A 21,615-nucleotide genomic window follows, 5' to 3' on the forward strand; every position below is an offset into this window, starting at 1 on the left:
TCAAAGTGCTGGGATTACAGGCATGAACCACTATTCCCGGACCCCACCTTTTTTTTTTTTTTTTTTTTTTTAGATAAGGTCTCGCTCTGTCACCCAGGCTGGAGTACAGTGGTGCAATCTTGGCTCACTGCTGCTTGACCTCCCGGGCTCAGGTGATCCTCCCACCTCAGCTTCTGGAGTAGCTGGGACCACAGGTACCCACCACCATGCCTGGCTAAATTAAAAAAAAAAATTTTTTTTTTTGTAGAGAGAGGGTCTTGCTATGCCAAGCCCCATTTTTGGTCCTTGGGGGCTAAGGACAGACATGAACAGCACTTGAACATGACCTTCAGTTTGCCCTTTACGTGGACCCCTTTGTCTGCCACCCCCCAACTAGCCGGTGCTTGACTAGAAACTCGGCTTCAATGTCTGTCCTCATGCATCCTCCTCAATCCCTGCCCCTGTCCTGGATGCTCATTTTCTGTCTAGACCACCTCCTCTAGGAACCAAGAGCCTCACCCAAAAATGTGAGAAAAATAAACCAAACAGTGGAACAGGAATCAGAATGTCCACGTGGTTCCAGGGCCCAAGATGGCCAGAGCTTTGCATTGGGTGATGAGGGGGCCCCGGGTCTCCCAGCCCCCAGGAGCAGCCAGGCCTTCTGCAGAGGCGTCGGCATTGGTATTCTCTGTCCCTCACAGCCCAAATTACACTGACTCTCCTGGGACCCTTTTATCGCACATTGTCGCTTCAGCAAAAGGTTATGTACGAGAACATGGAAATCCCTCCTGCATATTAACTAAAGGAGCATTTTAAAAAATGCACTGGAGAAAGAAGCCCACCTAAGAGCCAATTTTTCCAGTGTCTTAGATGAAATGAGCACTGGACTGGGAGTCAGGAGTAGGAGTCCTTGTCAGGGTCCTGCCCCTACTGGGACCTGGGGCATGCCATGTCATTTCCCTGAGAACCAGTGTTCTCATCTGCTAAAAATGAGAATAAAGCACCCACAGTGGTGCTCTATCAGGGATGCTGTGAGGGTCATCCGAATGCCTGGAATGAATGAATCATCTTATAGAACAAGCAGAATCTGATTGGTTTTAGTATTCAGGCTTTGCCAACCAAGTACTTAACAGGCAAGGAGAACATGGAATTATTCCCCAAGCGTTCTGCATCCTTTCACACCTCCTTATCTTTCCCCACACAGTGCCCACACCTGGTGCACCTCTTCTTTTTCTTTTTGGCCTGGAGAATTCTCAGAAAACACCAAGACCCAGTTTGGAATCGGTTTCTCAGTTCTGACATTTACTAGATGAGCTTCAGAGATGTAATCTGCCTCAGATCAGGGAAAGTCAGGATGCCAGGATGGGAACCCAGGTCTGAGCAGGGTGGCAAGCTCCACTGAATGCTGGGGCCCAGCTGGCACAGGAATGGGAACTGCAGGGAACCAGGTGACTCAGAAGGTGGCAGCCCCATGGCAGCTCTGCCGATAGTGCCCTGTGGGTGTGTGGCCCTGCAATGCCCACCTGATTTTTTTTTTCGGGGAAGCAAAACGTAGAATTTTTATTTGAAATCCAATGTTATTTTTAAAACCCTGGGCTGGCCAAACAGCACCCACCTGGGGGCATCGCCAGAGAACAACTTCTGGCCATGTGCTTAAGCTCTGGTGTCTCCATGGAAGAGATGGCAGAGGAGGGAACAGGGTCTGTCTGGCGCATGGGAGAGTGAGGGTATTCCAGGCAGGGCCGAGGGGGCAGGCAGGAGCAACGGCTGGGCAGCAGGACTGCACGAAGCAGGTTTAACTGGCGAGGAGACGGCTGGCCGCCGGGTAGCAGTAGCCTCTGAGCTTTGGTGTTCTCTTCTGTCAAATGGGGATAATAGAGCCCAGCTCCAGCAGGTGATGAGAGGAGTGTGCCTGGGGCCCCTGGTGTGAGAACAGGTGCAGTTGGGACCTGTAGGATGAATGAGGGAGGAAGAGATCCTTAAAGGGTAGTCGCCCTCAGCTAATCACTCTGCAAAGGCTGCAAACCCTAGGAGATGCCCGGGGAAGGACATCACTTGCCTGGCATCACACAACAGGTGACTAAGTGAATGGCAGATCCAGTCACCACCGTGTGACCCATGATCCCATCCCCTTCCCCCAGACAGAAGGCCACCAACACAGGGAGTGTCCTGAGGGGTATTAAGAAGGTCTTCCCTGCTCCAACCTGTTACCCCCTTAAGCCCGTGGCCTTCCCAGGACTCTGTCATCAGACAGCCTTTGTCTGAGCTAAACAGTGCCTTCTTCTCAGTAAGGAGACCAATGCTCCCAACACAGCCCTGGGTTCAGCCGCAGGCTCGCTTCTTACAGCCATGGGCTTTGAACCACAGCTGCCAGAACTTTCCAAGCCTTAGTTTCTCCATCTGTAAAATGGGGATAGCAGCAACCTTTCACTGGCAAGGAGGGTCTGAAGACTGGACACAACAAAGTGCCAGGGCTGGGCATCTAGGAGGCCTCACCAAGAGGAAGCTTGGAACAAGGTAGTTCAGTACTTCCTCCTGATGAACATTCTTATTACCCCCGCCACGTCCCCCAGTGATCCTCCTCCAGGCTGCACAAAGGCTCTGGGTGCTGTTCCTCCCTCTCCATGCTGAGCTTTACTTTCAGGGAATTAGAATTTGCTGAGCTTTAATTATCAGTCCTCCAGGACCATCACCTACTTCTCCAGCCGAGACTGAACAGTCCCTCCCAGCGCTCAGCTCACAGGGGATGCAGGGCTAGGCCGAGCTGCTCTGGGCTTAGGCAAGAGCTTGGGGAGATGGTCAGGTCCCCACTTCCCTCTAGACCAGCATTCCTGGCCTGCACAGCAGCTCCAGGAGGAGGGAGGCTGCTCTCATCCAGCCCACACCCTACCAGTTAGAATCAGAGGACTCAGGAGTTCTCAGGGAGGAAACTGAGACCCCACCCGGGTTCTCTTTTGCTTCTCTCTTTTTATGTTTTTCTTGAGACGGAGTTTCGCTCGTTACCCAGGCTGGAGTGCAACGGCGGGATCTCGGCTCACCGCAACCTCTGCCTCCTGGGTTCAGGCAATTCTCCTGCCTCAGCCTCCCGAGTAGCTGGGATTACAGGCACGTGCCACCATGCCCAGCTAATTTTTTGTATTTTTTTTAAGTAGAGACGGGGTTTCACCATGTTGACCCGGATGGTCTCGATCTCTTGATCTCATGATCCACCCGCCTTGGCCTCCCAAAGTGCTGGGATTACCGGCTTGAGCCACCGCACCCGGCCTCTTTTGCTTCTCTTGAGCCTCTCCTCATTGTCCCTGTGTGTTCCCACTGCCGAGGCTGCTCCAGCCGTGTTCAGTGCCCACAGCACCCGTCTTTTCCTGCTGCTTTCAAGATAAAACCCTCCAAGCAGTCAAGACCCAGTCTCCCATTTGGCCTCAGGTGCTGCCTCCGCCTCCCTACTTCCATCTGCTCACCACTCACACCCCCAGGCCTCTGACATGCTGTGTCCTGCAGCTAATACGCTTCCTTCTGCAGCAAGATGTTTCCCCTTGGAGACCTGGCCCCAGTCCCTTTGGGTGCCTTGGCCAGGGCATCTCAGCCAGATCCTTGGGGCCATCAGCAGATACTGCAGAAGGACTGAAGGAAATGAAACACAACCTGTAAACGAGGCCTGAATCAGATGTGTAGGAGGATGCGCCTGGCCACTGGGGCCCCAAGGGCAGGGTCAGGCTCACCTGGTTCAGGCTGGTCCCGACACCCTGTGTGTGGCCCCTCTGCTCCCAGAGGGCTGGGTGGATGTGAGAAGCACACCAGACTGGCACCATGCCTGGCGCCCTGGCAGTTCTCAGGGCCCTGCAGAACCTGCCTCCTTGAGCATCGCCTGCCCTGCAGTCAAGAAAGGGCTCTCAGGCTGGGTACAGTGGCTCACACCTGTAATTCCAGCAATTTGGGAGGCCAAGGCAGGCGATCATGGGGTCAGGAGATCGAGACCATCCTGGCTAACACGGTGAAACCCCGTCTCTACTAAAAATACAAAAATTAGCTGGGCATGGTGGTGCACGCCTGTAGTCCCTGCTACTCAGGAGGCTGAGGCAGAAGAATAGCTTGAACCTGAGAGGTGGAGGTTGCAGTGAGCCGAGATGGCCCCACTGCACTCCAGCCTGGCAACAAAGTGAGACTCCATCTCATCACAAAAAAAGGGGGGCTATCTCAGCTACTCAAGGAGTCTAGCCCAAGATCCCAGGCTGTGAGTGGGCCCAGAACAAGGCTCCTGTGGCTCGGGCATCAGAGCAGAGTGACACTGGCAAAGCTTCTCTGCCTCTCTGCCCTGTGCTGCCCTCGGAAAGGCCTGCTCCAGCCTACCGTCTTGGGCCAGCAAAGTCTCATCCTGTGCCTCGGTCCCCCAGTCTGGTGACAGCACCTCATAGGATCCCCAGCCCTGTTGGGGAGCTCCCCGCTGGGAGCCCCAGCTTTGCCATCCCTGCCCCACTTGTACTTCAGGATGGTCACAGTGACCACTGGGTAACAGCAATGAAGCCAGGAGGCTGCACACTAGTGGCCCTGGGTCTGAATCTGGTCGTAGGGGTGCTGCTGAATTAGGTGACTACACATACAGACCAGGAAGTATCATGTAACATCTGAATCCTGTTCCTCAGGCAGTGGACGGCAGGTGCTGGGGACTGCATCCCCGTGGGCCGCCTGTGGCAGAGCTGAGCTACCGTGTCCCACAAGGGCCACGCAGCCACCATATCCTCATTGGTGCTGCCTGCCTGGCCCTGCAGGGCCTAGAGGTGGGGGTGACCCCTGCATTTTGCAAACATGAGTTCATTTTCTGATCACTCCTCCAAGGTAACACATTTGCATTTTAAGCAAGGCCTTCAGTGCTCTGACCTCAGTGGTGACTAACAGAAGCATTTCAGGCCCTGGGAAGGGCAGGAAGGGGATATTTGGCAGGAAGGCAGATACCAACATCAAAAAAATTGCTTCTGAGAGGTGGCATCTTGCAGGGATGACCCGGGGAAGGCAGGGTCTCTTTGCTGCTTCAGCGCAAAGGGCTTTTTGTGGAATGAGTGAACATTTGCCTGCCTCTCTCCTCATTCTGCCTTGGGGACCAGGTGGATGCTGACTTCCTGTTCTGCCGCCCCTCTGATCCCTCATGATACTGTTTCTGGCTCCCCATAAGATGTGGGACCAGGTTCAGCAAATCACACTAGGACCTACCCCCGCAGAAACATCTCTCCCTTTTCCCCCTCTACCTTTGATAACAGAGCCTCAGGTGGGTCCAATGAGCATCTTTGCCCCCTAGAGGCTCATACTGAGATGACAGTCCCCTGAGCCCCAGACAGTCTCCTAGAAAGCACTGAAATGTGACAGTGTTGTGTCCCTCCCCAGAAGCCAGCAAACCCAAAGCCTCTGCTGTGGCAACACACCAATGCCCGGAATGGACAGACAGGTGCACAAATGCACAAATGAGCCCCTGTGTGCATTCTGGGGCTGCCAGGCACTTGAACAAACTTGACCTGGTTTTCCTTACTTTCGTCATTCCTCTCCGGAAAAGCTATGGTCCCCATTACACAAAGGGGAAACTAAGGCTCAAAGAAGTGGAAAAAGCCCCTGCTCATGGCCAGCAATCTCCCTTGCTTCTGTGTGTGGCCAAGCCACAGTGTGTCTCCTCCTCTAGAGAGGATGAGCTCAGGGAGCAGAGGAGGCACACCGCAGGTGGGAGTGAGCAGAGGTATGGCATAGGCAGGTCCCACAAAGGCTCCTGAACCCCGCAACACCTGATGCTGGGGTGGAGGCGGAGGGTCGCCTGGTTTAGTGTTATTACGACTCCTTTCTACTATAGTCCTTAACAGGCTTACAGCAGACAGATAACCAGGCAAGGCCCAACGTGACCAGGCCCAGACTCCAGAAAAGGAATGGCACAGGTACCCAGCAGTGTGGATACAGTGTCTGAGCCTCACGGGGCACCTGTGGCTGATCTGCTGTGGAACCATGAGCCAAGTGGGGCAGGAGCAAGGTGGAGAGAGGCAGGCACTGCCCAGTTTGACAAAGGTGACCTGAGTCAGACCAGGCTGCTCCTGTGAGTCACGCAGCTCCCCACATGAATGGACATCACAGCCCCTCAGCCCCGCGCTGCTTGGGCCTCAGAAAGGAACCACCTCAGGGGTGCCACAGAGAAGAAGGTCTTGTCATTGTTGGCCCCAGCTTCCCAGGGGTCCTGCAGACACAGGGGCTCATGGTGGGAATCTGGGGGCAGCAGGGAGCTATGAAGGGCATCTAGGCCTCAGGGTCAAAGGACTGGGTCCAATCTGGGGTTCTCGACTCCTGGCTGCATGACCTCAAGCCTGTCACTTCTCTGTAAAACTGGAACCACAAATGCTGACTTGCAGGATCTGTGCAAACAGGCAGCTCAGTGCCTGGCATATGAGTGGGGATCCACAGCGCTGGGGGCTGCCACCCACTCCTGGGATCTCAGGGACCACCGCCGAAAGAGAGTCTCTAAAATTCAAAGGAGAAGCTCAAACCTGACTCGGGCATTGCCCCTAAACACCTTGCCACTTGATGTCCCCTGCCTGTGCTCCCCTCTGTGGGCTGTGGCTCCAACGGCTGTGCCCTGCCATTGGACCCTACCCCATTTTGCATTCTCTGCTCTCAGCCTCTTCCTTTCCCTGGCTGGGGGATGTGAGCAGGAATGGCTCAATCAGGATATAATCGTTTTTAATTAACGTGCGGATCATTTCACAGGCTGATCTCCTTGGAGACCAGAGGAAAGACGGTCTTTTAAGATTTTCTTTTGCCTCCCTCAACCCCACCCCTCCCTGCTGAAGGCCTTCCCCCTCTTCACCCACCCAGCCACAACCTTGAAGCAGCACAAAAGCCTGATGCCTGGATCCCTCCTGGGGCCATTAGGAAAAAACCACATGCACACACATGCACATGCGCGCACACACATGCCTGAGCTGGGGAGCACCCTCCCCTCCCCCCAGAAATGCACAAATGGGATCAGAGACTGACACTACAGAGGGTACATACACAGGAACACAAACACAGAGGCATGCATGCACAACACATGCCCAAGCTGGAAGGCACACAAACCCCTTAAGAAATACACAAACAGGATCAGAGGCACACAGATGTGCACACATATACAGACGCACCACAAAAACAGAGGCACTCACAGGCACGCCACACACATAAACCTGGACATACAGATGCACATGCCCATGGGGACGCATCCAAGCACAGAGACACACTGCAGAAATGTCCAAATGCCTATACTCATGGTGAATTTCTCTCTACCTGGATGGTTGGTGTGCTGCAGGGGAGGGGCAAAAAGGCCCTGTCCTCTGATGGGGTGTCAGAGCCATAATTGGCCTGCCCCCCACAAGCATCCCTAAGTCTTCCCCTGGGGTGCCTGCCACCTGCCCCATGAGGGACCTAGTGAACAGAGAAGCCACCACCCCAGGTGGTGAAAATACTAATATTGTCAGAGGCCCTGCCTCCTTGACATCCACCTGGCCAGAGCTTCCCACCTCTGGCCCCCAAACAGCTGTCCCACTGCCCACCTGGATGGCCAGCCCGACACCCCCACTGGGACTGATGCCACCCAGCCACTTCCCTGGGTACCCCATGAGGCCATCAAGGGGATGAAGGGGCTTTCTCTCTTCTTTCTTCATTTTACATAAATCCTTCTCTTTTCCTCCTTTATTCCTCCCCCCATTTTCTTCCTTCCAACTCCCTTCCCGCTTTTCTAATCGATTGCTTTCTCTCCTACCATCTCTGCTTCCACTCTTTCTTCCCTCTCTCCTTTCCTCCTCCCCCAGGGGTCTCCTGGAGTGAATCTCAGGCCAGACAGAGAGTTTAAGGGGTACCTATCCCCCACACCACTCCTTCCTACCACATATCTGTGCCAACACCTGCCTCTGCTCCTGAACAGATCCAAGGCTAGGTCTCTGAGGCATGGGGCAGGGGCACAACCACCAGGGCCCCTTGAGACCTGCAGTCCCACCCTCTCACTGCACCTGCTTTGGATCCTCAGCTTTTCGTCTGGAGCATGGGTGGACAAAGAGGAAGGGGAGCTATGGTGGGGGGTAGTTGGGGTGGTGGGCAACAGGCAGCCTGTAGCTGCCAGATCCTGTGAACATGTCCAGTGGGCAGTGGTCCAAGAGGGCCAAGAAGCCTGTCTGGGGTAAGCTTGGGGTCTCAGTACCTCCATCTGTAAAATGGGCAGGGCCAGCCATAAAGACCTCAGGAATCTTCTCAGATGCGAAAACCAACATGGCAAATCAGTAGCTGGGTCTTGGCTGCAGCTGCACAGCCCAGCGACTGCTGTGTGACCTTGGGACTCGCTTCCCCTCTCTGGACTCTGGCTACCTCTTCTGTCAAAGGAGGGAGGTCAGACATTGCCAAGGCTCTTTTTGGCTCTGGTGGAAGGTTCTAGATTGTGGGAAAGGAAAAATAGTGTCCCACTTATCCAGAGAAAACTAGAGAGGCCGTTTCTCCCACTGCATGTAGTCGGAGCCTTCGGCATCAGCAGCGGCATCTTGAGCAAATCATTTTAAATATCAAGAAAAGCTCTCTATACAAAATATATGCACTACATTGTTCATCAGGAACATCCAGAATATTGGACAAAAGGAGAATATTAAGTAAATTATGGTACATCCACTTGATTGGAAAAGCCTGAAGACATTAACCATGGTGTTTATGAAGCATCGGTTACAAAACAGGAAAAGGCTCACATTATGCCGGCAAAGCAAGCAGGATATACATCTGAATATAGAGAATGACGACAAAGTCTTTAAAAAACAAACCAACCACAGTCAAAAGAACTGGGAAGAACTGCATGAAAATACTAACACTGTCAGAGCCCGCTAAGACTGTCAATAACCTTGTTTGTTTTCCTTTTTTCTTTTTCACCTTTTCTATGAATGCTATTTTACAATATATATTTCATAAAGGTTTTTTTAAAAAAACCAACAAGGGCTAGATGCTTCCAATTGAGAAACTTTCCCTTTTCATTCATTCATTACTGATTCATTCACTCCTGTGTTTGGCTGGACAAACACAGGACACTGTGCGTGTCTGCTGTGTGCCAGGCCCTGGGGGCTCTAAGGAAGCTAGGAAGAAAAAGCTTCTTAAAAATGGAAACTCATGGTCTGGGGAAGGGAAGGCAGCCCTACAAATAACTCTCCACTAAGGGACTTGTGCCATGGGCATGAGCAGCAGTCAATCCCTACTGGTTTCAATCCTGCCTCCCAGAGCCTCACCCAGGCCTCCCTCAGCTGCTAGGGTCTCACAGTCCAACCTATGGGTCAGACATCCACCCTTAATGGCCAGGCCTGCAGCTGGGTGGGTGCAGGGAGCAGGGCAAAGGCTTGCTCAGGAGGCCCCCCACAACCCCAACCTGGGCAAAGGGTAGAAGAGTCCCTCCCTTCCCTCTACCCCAGACCCATGGTGACTTCCCTTCCAGTTCCCTATTGCCCTGGCTCGTAACCTCTCTTCCCTCCGGGCCACAAGGCCACTGCCTTGCTGCCCGACCCTCTCTGGGCTCTGATTTCCGCTTCCCACAAGGTCCCTGAACAAGGCACCACCCAGCCCAGTCCTGTTGGCTTTGAAGGTGGAGTACAGGGTCTAGAATCTGCTTGCTCCAGTCAGCCAGTGTCAGGCTTTTAGCCTGTCAGAGGGTCCAACAATGTGTCCCTGCTGTGTTGGGGCTGACAGATTTCTGGGGGAGGGTTAACTCTTTCTATTCCTGGACCAAGAGACAGAACAGCCTGAAAACAATCTAGCCACCCCCCCAACCCCAAAAGGTGCCTCCCCTCTCCCCCAGGAATCCTCTCTTCAAGGGAGAGGAATTGTCTTCACCTGCCTGGGCAGCCAGCTTGGCGTCTCCGGACCTGGCTCTCCATCCCAGGAAGCAAAAGGGGAGGGGGCACCTTGATCGCCTGGCTGCTTGCCTGGGAATCCAATTAAAGCTGATTTCCACGGGCTCTCCAGCCCCCAACCGCCAGTCCAGCTAGCCCTTCGCTTTTCCACGTCTCCCCCTCCTCTGCATCCCCGGATGGAGCAAAATAATCTCGGGCCTCTGATCTCTGGCGGTCACCCCTTGAATTGAGCCCCTGCCTCAGAACTGCAGTCCCCAGAAATTTTCTGGGCTAGCATTCCCTTCCCATGGCCGCAGTGGGAAAAGGAGAAGTTCCCACCACTCTCCTCCCCTTCATCCTCCCCTCCCCCCGGCCCTGAGGGAGGGGGCGAGGCATCCGGATCTCCGGGTCACCGGAGCAGTGTCTGCTGAGGATCGCAGGAGACAAACACTTCGTCACACCAGCACAGCACCCTCGGGATCACCTCTTTCAGCCCGCATTGTACCGGAGGGGAGGAGGCTGAGGTTAGAAGGGCCCTCGACGTGCCTGAAGTCACCAGCCAAACGCCACGCACAAGAGAGGCTGCCATCCAAGACCCCCAGCCGTGAACCCAAGCCTCTCGCCAGGGCCGCGCACACCCCCCAGCCCCCTCCCTGCCCCGGCGCCATCCCAAGTAGACATCTCTAACCCAAACAAGCCCCTCCCCCGGGAGCCCCCTCCCTCCCCCTACCCGAGGCCCAGGGTCAGCAGCCCCAGGAAGGACCCCCCTCCCCACCCCACTCCCCCGCGGCATAAGTGCGAGATTTCATTGTCGGCCTGGCCACTCGACCGCTCGTGAGACTGGGATGCAGGGCAGGGGGGCCACCAGGCAGGCTCTTGTGGGAGGAGTGGGGAGGGGTCTCCAAGGGAAGTGTTTGAAGCCGCTCCTGCAGCTCCGTCCAGATCCGGAAGCCGCCAGGGAAGGGAGGAAGGCGGGGGTGGGGAGAGCGCGACCTTAAGTGCAGGCGGGCGGCGGGGGCCGAAGGAAGAGCCCAGAGGCGTTGGGGGCGCTGAGTCCCCAGGGAGGCCTCGCTCCCGGGAAGTTTCCCACCGGTTGCCCAGAGCAGGATCCAGCGCGCGGATCGCCCTCCCCAGTCCGACCAGCTTCGGGGCGCAGATTGCGAACTTGAAAAGAACTCCTTCCTTCTCTGGCATCTCTAGCCTCCCCATCTGCGGCCAACAGCCCCGCCATCTCAGCCCCATGCCTTCCGCCAATACCACAGTCGCCAAGACCGTTCACCAATGCTTTGTGGAGGAAAGGGGAGGGGGGAATCCCCAGCACAAGCAAACTGCGGCCAAAAGCGACCAAAAAAAAAAAAAAAAAAAAAAAAAAGAAAGAAATTCCTTCTCCTGAGACCTAGTCCCTCAACCAGCGTGGAAAACCCCCAAACAGGCAAATCCGCAACTCCAGCCAAGATCCCGGCGCCGAGGGAGGGGTGTCTGCGGCGGGCGGCGACCCACGCCTGCAGCCCCGGGCTCCGGGTAGGTCTGCGCGCGGCAGCGGGCTGGGGGCTCGGGGAGCCCTGGCGCCCACAGCGGCCCGCCGAAGACACAAAGCTACGCCGCCAACAATACCTACGGGCTCCTCCTGGGTCTCCCGGGCGCCGGCGCTGCGCGTCTCGCCGTCTCCCTTTCCCCCGCCGTCTCTCTCCTCCTCTCGCACACGCTCTCCCCTTCGCCTCTTCCAGAAAGCGGTGGCCAGACGAGATCCTTGGGAGAAAAAAATGTGAGCGCTCGCACGATTCCTTTCTCTTGCCAGCCGCTCGCAGCGGCCCCGGGCTCGCTCCTCTCCCTCGCGCTCCCGCGCGCGCCGCGCCTCTCACGCCCCGCGTTTCCTTCTTAGCAGCCCCAGCAAGCGCCCTCAGTAGCCATTATTCACAGGCCGCTGGGGGACAGGAGGTAATTAGAGACGGCCCCGTGGCCGCATCCACTCGGTAAGCTCGATGCGATGCGGGCGCGGGGCGCGCGCGGGGAGGGGCGCGCGACGAGGGGGCTTGGCTGCACGCAGCCCGCGCCCCAGACGCGGGGGAAGGGAGGAGGAGGAGGGGGCAGGGAAGGAGGTAGCGTGCGGGTGGTGGGGGGGCGGGGGGAGTGATGAGCTCTGGAAGGGAGCAAGAGGAGGGGGCGCCCGGGAGACGCTCCGGTGACTCTCACCGCGGGGGCTTGGGGTCACTGGCTGCGAGGCTCAGAGGCGCAAAGGGACTGGGGGTGTGAGTGTGAGAGTGCGCGTACACGCGCGCGCGCGGGCGTGTGTATGTCAAAGATAGAGGAGGGGAGGGAGGGAACGCTTTGATATTTTTCTAGTGACTTACGAGCCTGCGGGTGAGGTCTTGGCTGTGCGTTTAGGTCCGTGTGTATATCTATGTGGCTGTATATTTCTGGTCTGTCCTACGAGTGAATGTCACGGGGCTTGCGGGGGTCTGGATACAAGCTTGTGAATGTGTTTCTGGGTCTCCGCGGGACTGAATGATGCGGCACTGCGTGGGGTTGTGTGTCTGTGCGATTGTTTATAGAGGGGTTGTGTGACTGCGTGAGGTACTGCGTGGGTGGGATTGTGCCTGTGTGAGGTGGTGTGTATATGGGATTGTGCCTGCGTGGGGCTGAACATCCGGAGGGCCACTGTATGGCCGTGTGGGCCTGTTTGCGAGTGGGCTTGTGGATGTAGGGGCAGTGAGCCTGTGCGGGGCTCTGGGTTGGCTAAAGGGCTGCAGTTGAGTATCTGCAGGCGGTTGGGTGTGTGGCTGGATCTGCGTGGGGTCTGAAGCCTGGCGGGCGGTGGTTACTCCTCCTGGCGTCGGGGATAGCTGCAGAAGAGCCGCTTAAGGCGCGAACAGGCAGCACGGGGTCGCAGCGCAGCCGGTAGTAGCGGTGGGGCATAGAGAGAAGGTGGAGAAGAAGGGGGCCTTCATCCCGTGCCTCCCCTCACCGCATCAGAGACGCAGCTTGGAGATCCTGCCACTTGCCCGCCCCGCGGTCCTAGAGGCACAGGGTTTGGGGACCCTCCCCAGCTGGCAGTGAGAACTGAGACTCAGATGATATTGGGGCAGCACAGAAGCACAAGGCAAAGACCGCGGGAGAGGTGGGTCGTGGCCCAGAGACAGCCAAGAACTAGGCCGAGACAAAGAAGAGTGGGACCGGGGACCTTGGGGCCAGACCACGGCGACTCTAGGTCACGGGTGGCCGAGGGGAGCGCGCTCAAGGCCGGCGCGTGCAGCCTGACGGTGGTGGTGGCGGCATGGGCCTTTCTTCAACTGTAGTCCCAGCAGCCGCTCCAGAGCCCTGGGGGCACGTAATTATGCGCCCTAGGGCAGGGCTGCGGTGAGGGGTGTTCTCGGTGCAGCTGGCGGCGCCAAGCCCCGAGGCTGTGATTGAGCGCTCAGCTGGCCCGCCCCTCTGTCAGCAGCTCACCGCCCACGCATTCATTCATTCATTCATCCATCCATCCATCCATCCGTCGCTGCATCCACCCACCTTTCTATCCATCCACGTGTCTATCCATCTACCGGATTTATACTGCACCAGGGATCACACAGATGTGTCAGCCCAGGCTGGTCCCACCACTTTCTCCCGCTGGCCAGTAAGTCTGTCTCATTCTCCTCAGCCAACTCCACTTCCTCCTGCTCAGGCCCCTCTCTGCTCTGGAAGGAGCTACCGACCACCTCTGTCACACTTGGGTTTTGCTGCTCAGTGCTGCTCCCCTCTCTACCTACTAAACCCCCCCGCCCTGCCCATACGAAAGTCTCTATACATCCTACACCCAACCCTGCCCATCAATATGTGCCAGGTGGGCCTCAGGCACCTTTTTTTCTGGCACCCCCTGAAGCCTGGTAGCAGGCCTCACCACCAGAAATGAATCCCTTAGGTACTGGGCAGCCCCTGCTCTGCTCTGGACTCTCCATATTTAAAATATCAGGCTGCTTAGTCTCTGTCTTCAGTATCTTTCTTGGGAACAAGTGTCACTCGGTCCTGAGGCTGCTGGGTGAACCAGGAGATGCCCATTGAGTATACCATTAAGGGGGCAATGGAAAAGCCCAGATCCCCACTGGGGATCACCAACCTGGTCATCAATTTGACACCCCACCACCACCATCCCCAGATCTTTGCCCTCAGCCGCAGACTGTCCTTGTCATATCCTGATTTAGCCACCTCCTCTATGCAGCCACCCACGAGGCCAAGACTGGCAGAGGGACTTGACGGTGTGAGGGCAGTCTGTGGGCTCCCTTCTCTTGGAGGGGAGAGAATGTCTTCCCTCCCCAGTTTCTGAGTGGTAAGGAGAAAGTCCCCCAGGTGGTTGGTGCCAGCCGATACAGTTAGGCCCCTACCATCTCCTGACCTCAGTCCCAGCCTGTTGCCCCACTCACCACATTGCCCCTTGCCATTCCTGAATTCACCAGGCACACTCTCACCTTAGGGCCTTTGTACTTGTTGCTCCCTCTGCCTGGAATGCTGTTCCCCACCTTCTAATACACTGTGTAATTTACATATTTATGTATCTGGTAGGTATTTTTGTCTGTTTGCTCCTTGGTATATCCTCCGTACTTGGAATGGTTCCTGGTACACATTCCATAAGCACTTGTTGAATGAATGAGTGAATGCATGGAAGAATGAGGTTAAACCAAGCCCTCCTCCTGTAAGCCTGACCAAGCCCAGGGTTTCTCTTCTTTTAGCCGACAGTCCCCTTGGAGAAAATGGGAGTGGGAGGTTGGGGTAGGGGATGGAGAAAATCAGGGCCAGGACACGTCCCATGACTCACTGAGGTGGCTCCGTGAGTACCCTTCACAGATTCCAGATTCTGGGGATGGGTGTAGAGGGATGGAATGGTGGTGGGTGGCTTGTCTCAAAAAAGAGCAGAGCCTATCATTTGTTCCAGGGACCTTTTGTTCCCCAGCTCCAAGGACTCCCTGGGGCTCCTGGAGTAGTGGGGCGGAGGGGTCTTGATTCAGGAGAGCTGCCATTCACATCTATCAAAGAGTGATGGCAATCCCGAGCTGGCCAGGGCCTTTCCATAAGGGTTATCATGGAGAATCACAAGACAGCACCCCAAAGTCAGGATCTGACCATCTGCTAGAGGAGAAACCCAGGCTCAGAGTCTGCAAAGAACTGGCCAAGACCACACAGCAGCACAACTGGATCCCATCTGACTCAAAATTTCAAGATGCCTTGCTCACCTCCATCAAGCACAGTGCATGGCATGTGGTAATGCAGCAGCTTAATATGGATCAAATGAAGTGCAATCTCACAATTCAGACCTAAGTGCGCACGAACCCCAACGCCTGGCTTACTCCATCAGACCCTACTGGCAGGATTCCATGGGATCATGGTGCCAGCACCCAGCCCCTATAAATGTTGCTGGAACACCAGAAGAGGAGGCTGCCTGGCTGGCAGGCTTCCTGCTCCCTAGGTTCTGACTTCGCCTTTCACCAAGAGAGTCTCCCCCAGGGGAGATGAGCTCCTCCCTCGCTGGGATGGTAGGGGCACTCACAGGTTTTAAAGGGCCCAGTCTTTCCTGGCGAGGTGTGGCTGTGTTCTGGAGAACCTGGGTCTGGACAGGTCAGCCCTTCTGTTTGTCAAGCACTATCTCAATAGCTGCTTTCATGCAAGTGTGTCCAGACGCCATTCCAGAGCTATAGGAGCTGCTGACCAGAGAGGCAGGGTGGGCAGAGGGCTGAGGCCTCCAAGCAGGGGCCTGGGGAATGCAGACAATGGAGCCAGTCAAGGACAAGGCTTGCCGATAGGCCACCAGAGCTAGCCAGGGGACACCCAGGTGGAAACAAGGGACAGGGAGGCCCACCAGGCCAGGCTGGTACACTGAGACCCACAAGTCACATTTGAGCTCGGCCCTGGTCTGGTCCTGCTGGGAGCCTGCAGGCCTGAGGTCAGATATGGACCAGGTTTTAACATCTATTCCACACCTGTTTATTGAGTAGTGGGGCAGCAACTTCAAATCTCTATGTATCTCCTGACTCCATCAGTAAGTCTCATCATTTCAGACTGGGTCACTGAGGTCCAGGAAATGCACTTGCCTCCAGTCACACAACATGAAGGTGGCAGAAGTATGCCTCCATCAGCTTGGTACATATTTACTGAGCATCTACTAGGTGCCAGGCTCCATTCTGTGTGGTGGATTCAGAGCAAGGAATGAGACAAAGCTTTCATCCTAGTCTCGACAGACAAGAAGCAGAGTGAATAAGTAAATGATGTCATATGTTCCATTAGGTGAAGCATGCTATGGAAAAATAAAGCCAGGGAAGGGGATGGGAGCATCCGCAGAGGCTGTGTTTCTAAGCCAAGTGGTCAAAGTTCATACTTAAGAGCATTTGAGAACAGGTTTTTTTTTTTTTGTTTGTTTTTTTTTAAGACAGAGTTTCACTTTTGTTGCCCAGGCTGGAGTGCAATGGTATGATCTCAGCTCATTGCAACCTCTGCCTCCTGGGTTCAAGGGCTTCTCTTGCCTTAGCCTCCCAAGTAGCTGGGATCACAGGCACCTGCCACCATGCCCAGCTAATTTTTGTATTTTTAGTAGAGATGGGGTTTCACCATGTTGGCCAGGCTGGTCTCAGACTCCTGACTTCAGGTGATCCACCCACCTTGGATAGGTCCTAAAGTGCTGGGATTACAGGCGAGAGCCACTGCGCTCGGCCTGAGAACAGACTTGGCAGACTAAGGCAGTGAGGCATGCGGCTATCTGGAGGAAGTCTCTGCAGGCAGAAGGAAGAACAAGTGCAAAGGCCCTGAGACAGCGGCCAGGCTGGGATTTTCAAGGAACGCCAAGAGGCTAGCGTGGCTCCAGGGGAGTGAGTGGGAAGGGATGGGGGCAGAGAGGGGACAGGGGCCACACCTACAGGGGCTTGCACACCACTGTAAGGACTCTGGCTTTTTGAATGAGATGAGGTGCTCTGTAGTGTTGTGAGCAGGAGTGGGACATGCACTCCCTTGGGTGGTCGGTCTCTCCCTTTGGAGAGAGCAGATGCAGAGCCAGGCCAGGAGCAGGGAAGCCTGCATCCTTCACTAGTCCAGGTGGGCAATGATGAGGCAGGGCTAGCAGGATTTGCTGACATATTTTGCCTGAGCAACTTTCAAGAAGGATGGATGCGGCTGCTGGGATCTGCCATTCATGCTAGCAGTTCTGGTGGGAGAGCAAATGCCTTAGGAAGAAGCCACCCTCCTGCCCCTCCTCAGCCTCCACTGTGCCTGCTCCAACCCGTTAATGCCCTTCATGCCAATGTAGTAGCTTAGAAAACTGCTGAAGAGGCCCCATTTTTAGTGACTGTACCAGGAACTCTGCCCTGAGTCAGCAGGCAGTCATCTCCCCAGTCACCTTCCTACTTTCCCAGCCTCAATATCCCCTTTTTATGAGCATGTTGATCCAGGTCGGCAACTGCCAGCCCTCCCGCCCCATGGATCCGGTTTTGTCTCCCAGCCCAACTGAGCTAATCTGCCCACAAATCTCTCCTTTTGTAAACATTTATGGAACCCACCATGTTCCGGGCGTTGTTTAGGGCACTGTGGGACAGCAGGGAACAGAACAGACATCCCTGCCCGCATGGGGCTGGCATGGTCGTTCACCAACTACAGCCCTGTTCCCTTTCTCCCCATTAAAACCCTCTAATGCCAAACACTCCCTGAGCAAGCTGGGGCTACCATGTGAAACAGAGAGCAAAACACTCAAGAAAATGCTTTTCTTTGAAAGCAAAGAGCTTGAGACTTTAGCTGCTGGGGGCGGGGAGCATCGGGAGTCTAGAGATCCAAGTTCTCTTATATTTTTGGAACGTTTTCAAATAGTTTATGTTCCCCTCAGTGTCCCCACTCCCCAGATTCCAGGATGGAGGCTGATCTGCAGCCCCCTCCACCGCTGACCCGTGCAGGGGAAGGGGCGGGAGGGAGCACATCTCAGTTTCTGCCCTGGGCTGGGGTCTGCACAAGAATGCTGGTGCTGGGCCAAGACCAAGGCTTTCTGCCTGCCTTTGATCTGAATGACCTTTGATCTCTTCTGTCTGTAGTTTTCCTGCCATCTGTGTGTCTGTCCACCCTTCCCTACTTGACTGCAGGAGGCCACCAGATAAGGTCAGTGCAGCTTTGGGCTCAGACAGGGAAGAATCCAAGTCTAAGCCCCACTTGACCCCCGCTGTGGACCCTTCACTGGACATGCTTTCCAGGAAGATGGCCCCCACGTGCAGGCCTGTGACTGCACCTCCACGAAGCCTCCTTCTCCTAGGGCATCGAGACAAAGGGTTATTCATCTTCCTTCCATGGCACCAGTGTCTAAGTGAAGTCAAAGCTGCTGAACTTGAAGGAGGCAAGGCCCTGGGGTTCAAAGGGCCCAGGCTGGGGGCAGGAAGAGAGGACTGGGCAGCTGCAAAGGGAGACAGACTCGGGGGTAGGGAGGATGAGAGCAGAGGAAGGGGTGGGGAAGAAGAAAGGGTAGGAGGAGAGGGAAGGAGGGTTCTAGAGCCACAGGGCTGGGCACCGGAGGGTGCCTAGGAGAGGCACCGTGAGGCAGGCAGGGGTCTTCTCTTAGCCTCACTTGGGAAGCACTGCCCCTTCTCGCCCTAGCACAGTCCTGTGCACCCTTGGTTTCCAGCTATAATGAAGCCACACACTCTGGACACATTGGTTTGGCTGGGGTTCTCTGCTGTGGCCATGGGAACAGCTGGGCACGGGCCTACTTGGTAGCAGGGCCCGTGGGTGCCTTCTTGCCCCTGCCCCTTGTGTCCAGGGCTCAAACCTATCTCTGGACCAGGGAGCCACCAAGAGGCTGGGAACAGTGGTGTGGCTGAGGTCTAACCTGTCTTCTGTACCATACAGACTAATCTCCAACTGCAGCCACAGACTGACCCTTACCTGTGGCAGTAGCCACATTCTGACTCTTGAACCCAGTCACTGTGATCCCTCCCCAATCCCAGCAACAGACTGACCCCCAGCCTCTTCCATAAACGGACTTCTGACCTCAGGCACAGGCCCCAGCCACAGACATCTAGCCACTGCTATCTATAGAGAAGACCTGAGCCCATCACAGCCTGATGCTGGTGGGGCCCCAGTGGTGGACATCCCGTGGGCACCTTCCCAGGCTGCCTGGGCCATGAGGATGAGCCTGCTCGATGCCATCCCACCCTGAGGAGAGCAGCAACATCAACCCCACCAGTGCCCCACACTAAGGCCGTAGGGCCGTGGTGACCACAGCAGAGTCCAGCAGCACCAGGCAGGAAGCCCCTCTGTCCTGCCCTGGGCCAGTGCGTGGGCCAGACACACACATAGACACACCTAACACAAAACACACAGAGTCCAACAGAACCACATAGTTGCCTCATACACAGCCCTCAGACCCTCTACAATGTGTACTCAGACACACAGACACCACACACATGAACAGGCACAAAACCACACAGACACGTGTGTACACACACAGAACCCCGTCCCCACCTCAGGCTGGGCACATACATCCAGAAACATGGGTACACACATCTGTGTGTATACATACAGAATCATACAAACATGCACATGCACAAATGTGTACAGACACATACCCATGTATACATATCAATGACGCATGCACATGCAAGAACATGGAGCCTTCTCTATGTAGAAGTACACGCACACCCAAGTGTCAGTCACCTGCCTGCACGCATCTTTTGTTCCCTGACCCCAGGGCTCATGGGTATCTCTGGGTGGCTTAACCACTCCACAAGTGACCCCTCCAGCCCCTTCCCGACTCAGCACAGAGCTCCATGGGCTTCTGCCCTCCCTGGACTTGATGGCAGCAGACATGCTGCCTCCAGGCTTCTTCCAGCCCCAGATCAGTGAAGACTTCTAACGTCTCCAACTCTGTCCCGATTGTTGGCTGCAGCTCCTGCCTGGACTCAAGCTGGCTATGACATGCCCTCAAGCCTTTGGCATGACTTGGACAACTGTCTCTCTGCTAAGGGAAACCCAGCCCCCACCACAGTCTGTCATCTGCAAAATGGGTAACCGCATGCTGCACGGCCTTCCAGCACCCCTCCACTCCTGACATAGGAGGGCGTGGAACAGACACCAGGAGGCGGCTGTGGAACAGAATATGTGAGATTCCCAGCGGCAGCTTGGCCCTCTCACAGCCTCCAAGTACACACCCACAAAGGGCTGAGGGCTCAGTCCTCTCAGCTCTGTGGCAAGGATCAGACTGGGCACAGCCTCTCTGGGGCCAGGGTGAGTTCAGGGGAACCTGTGAATGGAAAGCCCTTTCCAGGGGCACCTGCATCTGTGGAGATCATTCCTGGAAGGATGGGGAAGAAACTGCTAGAAGGTCAGGAGCAAGAGGGACACTCACTACTGTGCTATCTGAATTTCCACTGTGTGAATGGAAGGGGCCCGGGGGAGGCAGAGGAAGGACGCCAGGGACCACGCCGCTCCCGTGTGGTGTCATACCAGCATGCTGTGGTGGAGCCCAGGTGACTACACCATGGGCGGGGGTAACATGTGGAGCTGGAGCTAACTGTGCCAAGCAGCCCACGCGGAATCCTCTCAGCCATCCTTTGAGGTGGGTGTCCTTAGCCCATTTGAGAGCTGCAGGCACAGAGGCTCTGGGAGCAGAAGAGAGAGGCATGGGCCTGGGTCAAGCCCAAACCACTGCCTGGTCTCACAGCTTGTCATGGGGCTGCTTATTTACCTTCCGCACCAGGGCCCAGCTCAGAGCAACCCAGCCCAGGCACAAGTGCAGAGAAAACGGGCAGAGACCCTGGCTTCAGATGCCCCCGGCTCTCCAGGAGAGGACTGGGTGGTAAAATGATGTGAGAGGCCACATAACTTCCCTGGCTTAAGTTATGTGAGAGGCCACATAACTTAAGCCAGGGAAGGCATGCCCTGCTCACCCCCAGTGCAATTCTTGGCTTGGGCCTGCCCTGGCTGTGTGCCCTAGGCAGTTCCACCCGCTCTTAACCCCGGTTTCCAGAGCTGAGATGAGGGATTGCATTTCTGTTCCTGCTTACCTAACAGAGGGTGATGTGGGTGGGATGGGAAGCAGCATTCTAAACTGGGAAGTCCATGAGGTGGAAGGCGACGTTACTACCTCTCTCCCCAAGCTCAGCAGGAAAGCTCCTGTGCCGAGCCAAGGAGAATCCTCCCAAAGTCAGCACCTGCAGCGAGGCAGCTTGGAGAGCAGACATGCAGACCCTTCACCTGCCACAACACGTCGATGGGCTGAGCCCAGCCTACAGCCAGCATTTCCTTCCAGTCCCACTTCTGTGCCCTTCTGTAGGGCAGAGGTTGCCTGCTGCTGGCTTCCTTATTCGACCTGCAGCACTCCCACAGTGTGTGCCAGGAGGCTTGCACCCAGCTGCCTCCCATGACATTTCTGAGCCTCAGGTTTTTCACCTTTAAAATGGGGAAGAACTGCAGGGCCCAGGACGTGCTGATGACAAATGGAAATGAGAGCATGAGCGTCACTCTGTTGGCCATGCCACAGCCCTCCTCAGCGTTAGCACTGATGATCGTTCCCTCCTGGCCTACGGAGAGGTTTGAGTTTTCAGTCTCCAGGATGAGTATCACATTCCAATTTCACAGCCATGGCCTGGACACTGAATGTGGAAATCTTACTTGGTTGTGCAGCCAGGACACAGGCCCACCCACACTTTGTCCCAAGAGCTGAATGACCACCAACACAGGCTCTGGGGTGCTGGTCCCCGAGTCTCTTCACAACTTCCCAGTGGCCAAGGTAGGCAAGGAGAGGCCTGGGAGCCCCCTTCTGCAGACCCAGAATCTGGGGTTCAGA

At 55.7% G+C, this 21,615-nt stretch overlaps 1 protein-coding gene across 4 annotated transcripts in view; it reads right to left on the minus strand.

Moving 5' to 3' along the window:
* The window catches only part of RAI1 (retinoic acid induced 1), an 86,187-nt gene extending 74,501 nt beyond the window's left edge, over positions 1–11,686 (minus strand). For 2 of the 4 annotated variants that reach the window (XM_017972244.4, XM_017972247.4), the window contains exon 1: positions 11,452–11,686. The gene's annotated coding sequence lies outside the window, so the exon portion shown is untranslated. Of the gene's footprint in view, positions 1–11,447 lie in introns of all 4 variants that reach the window. The other 2 variants (XM_035299601.3, XM_035299600.3) reach the window with 1 other exon arrangement.
* Between the last annotated feature and the right edge of the window lie 9,929 nt (positions 11,687–21,615).

Source organism: Callithrix jacchus, chromosome 5 (assembly GCF_049354715.1).
Source record: "Callithrix jacchus isolate 240 chromosome 5, calJac240_pri, whole genome shotgun sequence".
Lineage (NCBI taxonomy): Eukaryota > Metazoa > Chordata > Mammalia > Primates > Cebidae > Callithrix > Callithrix jacchus.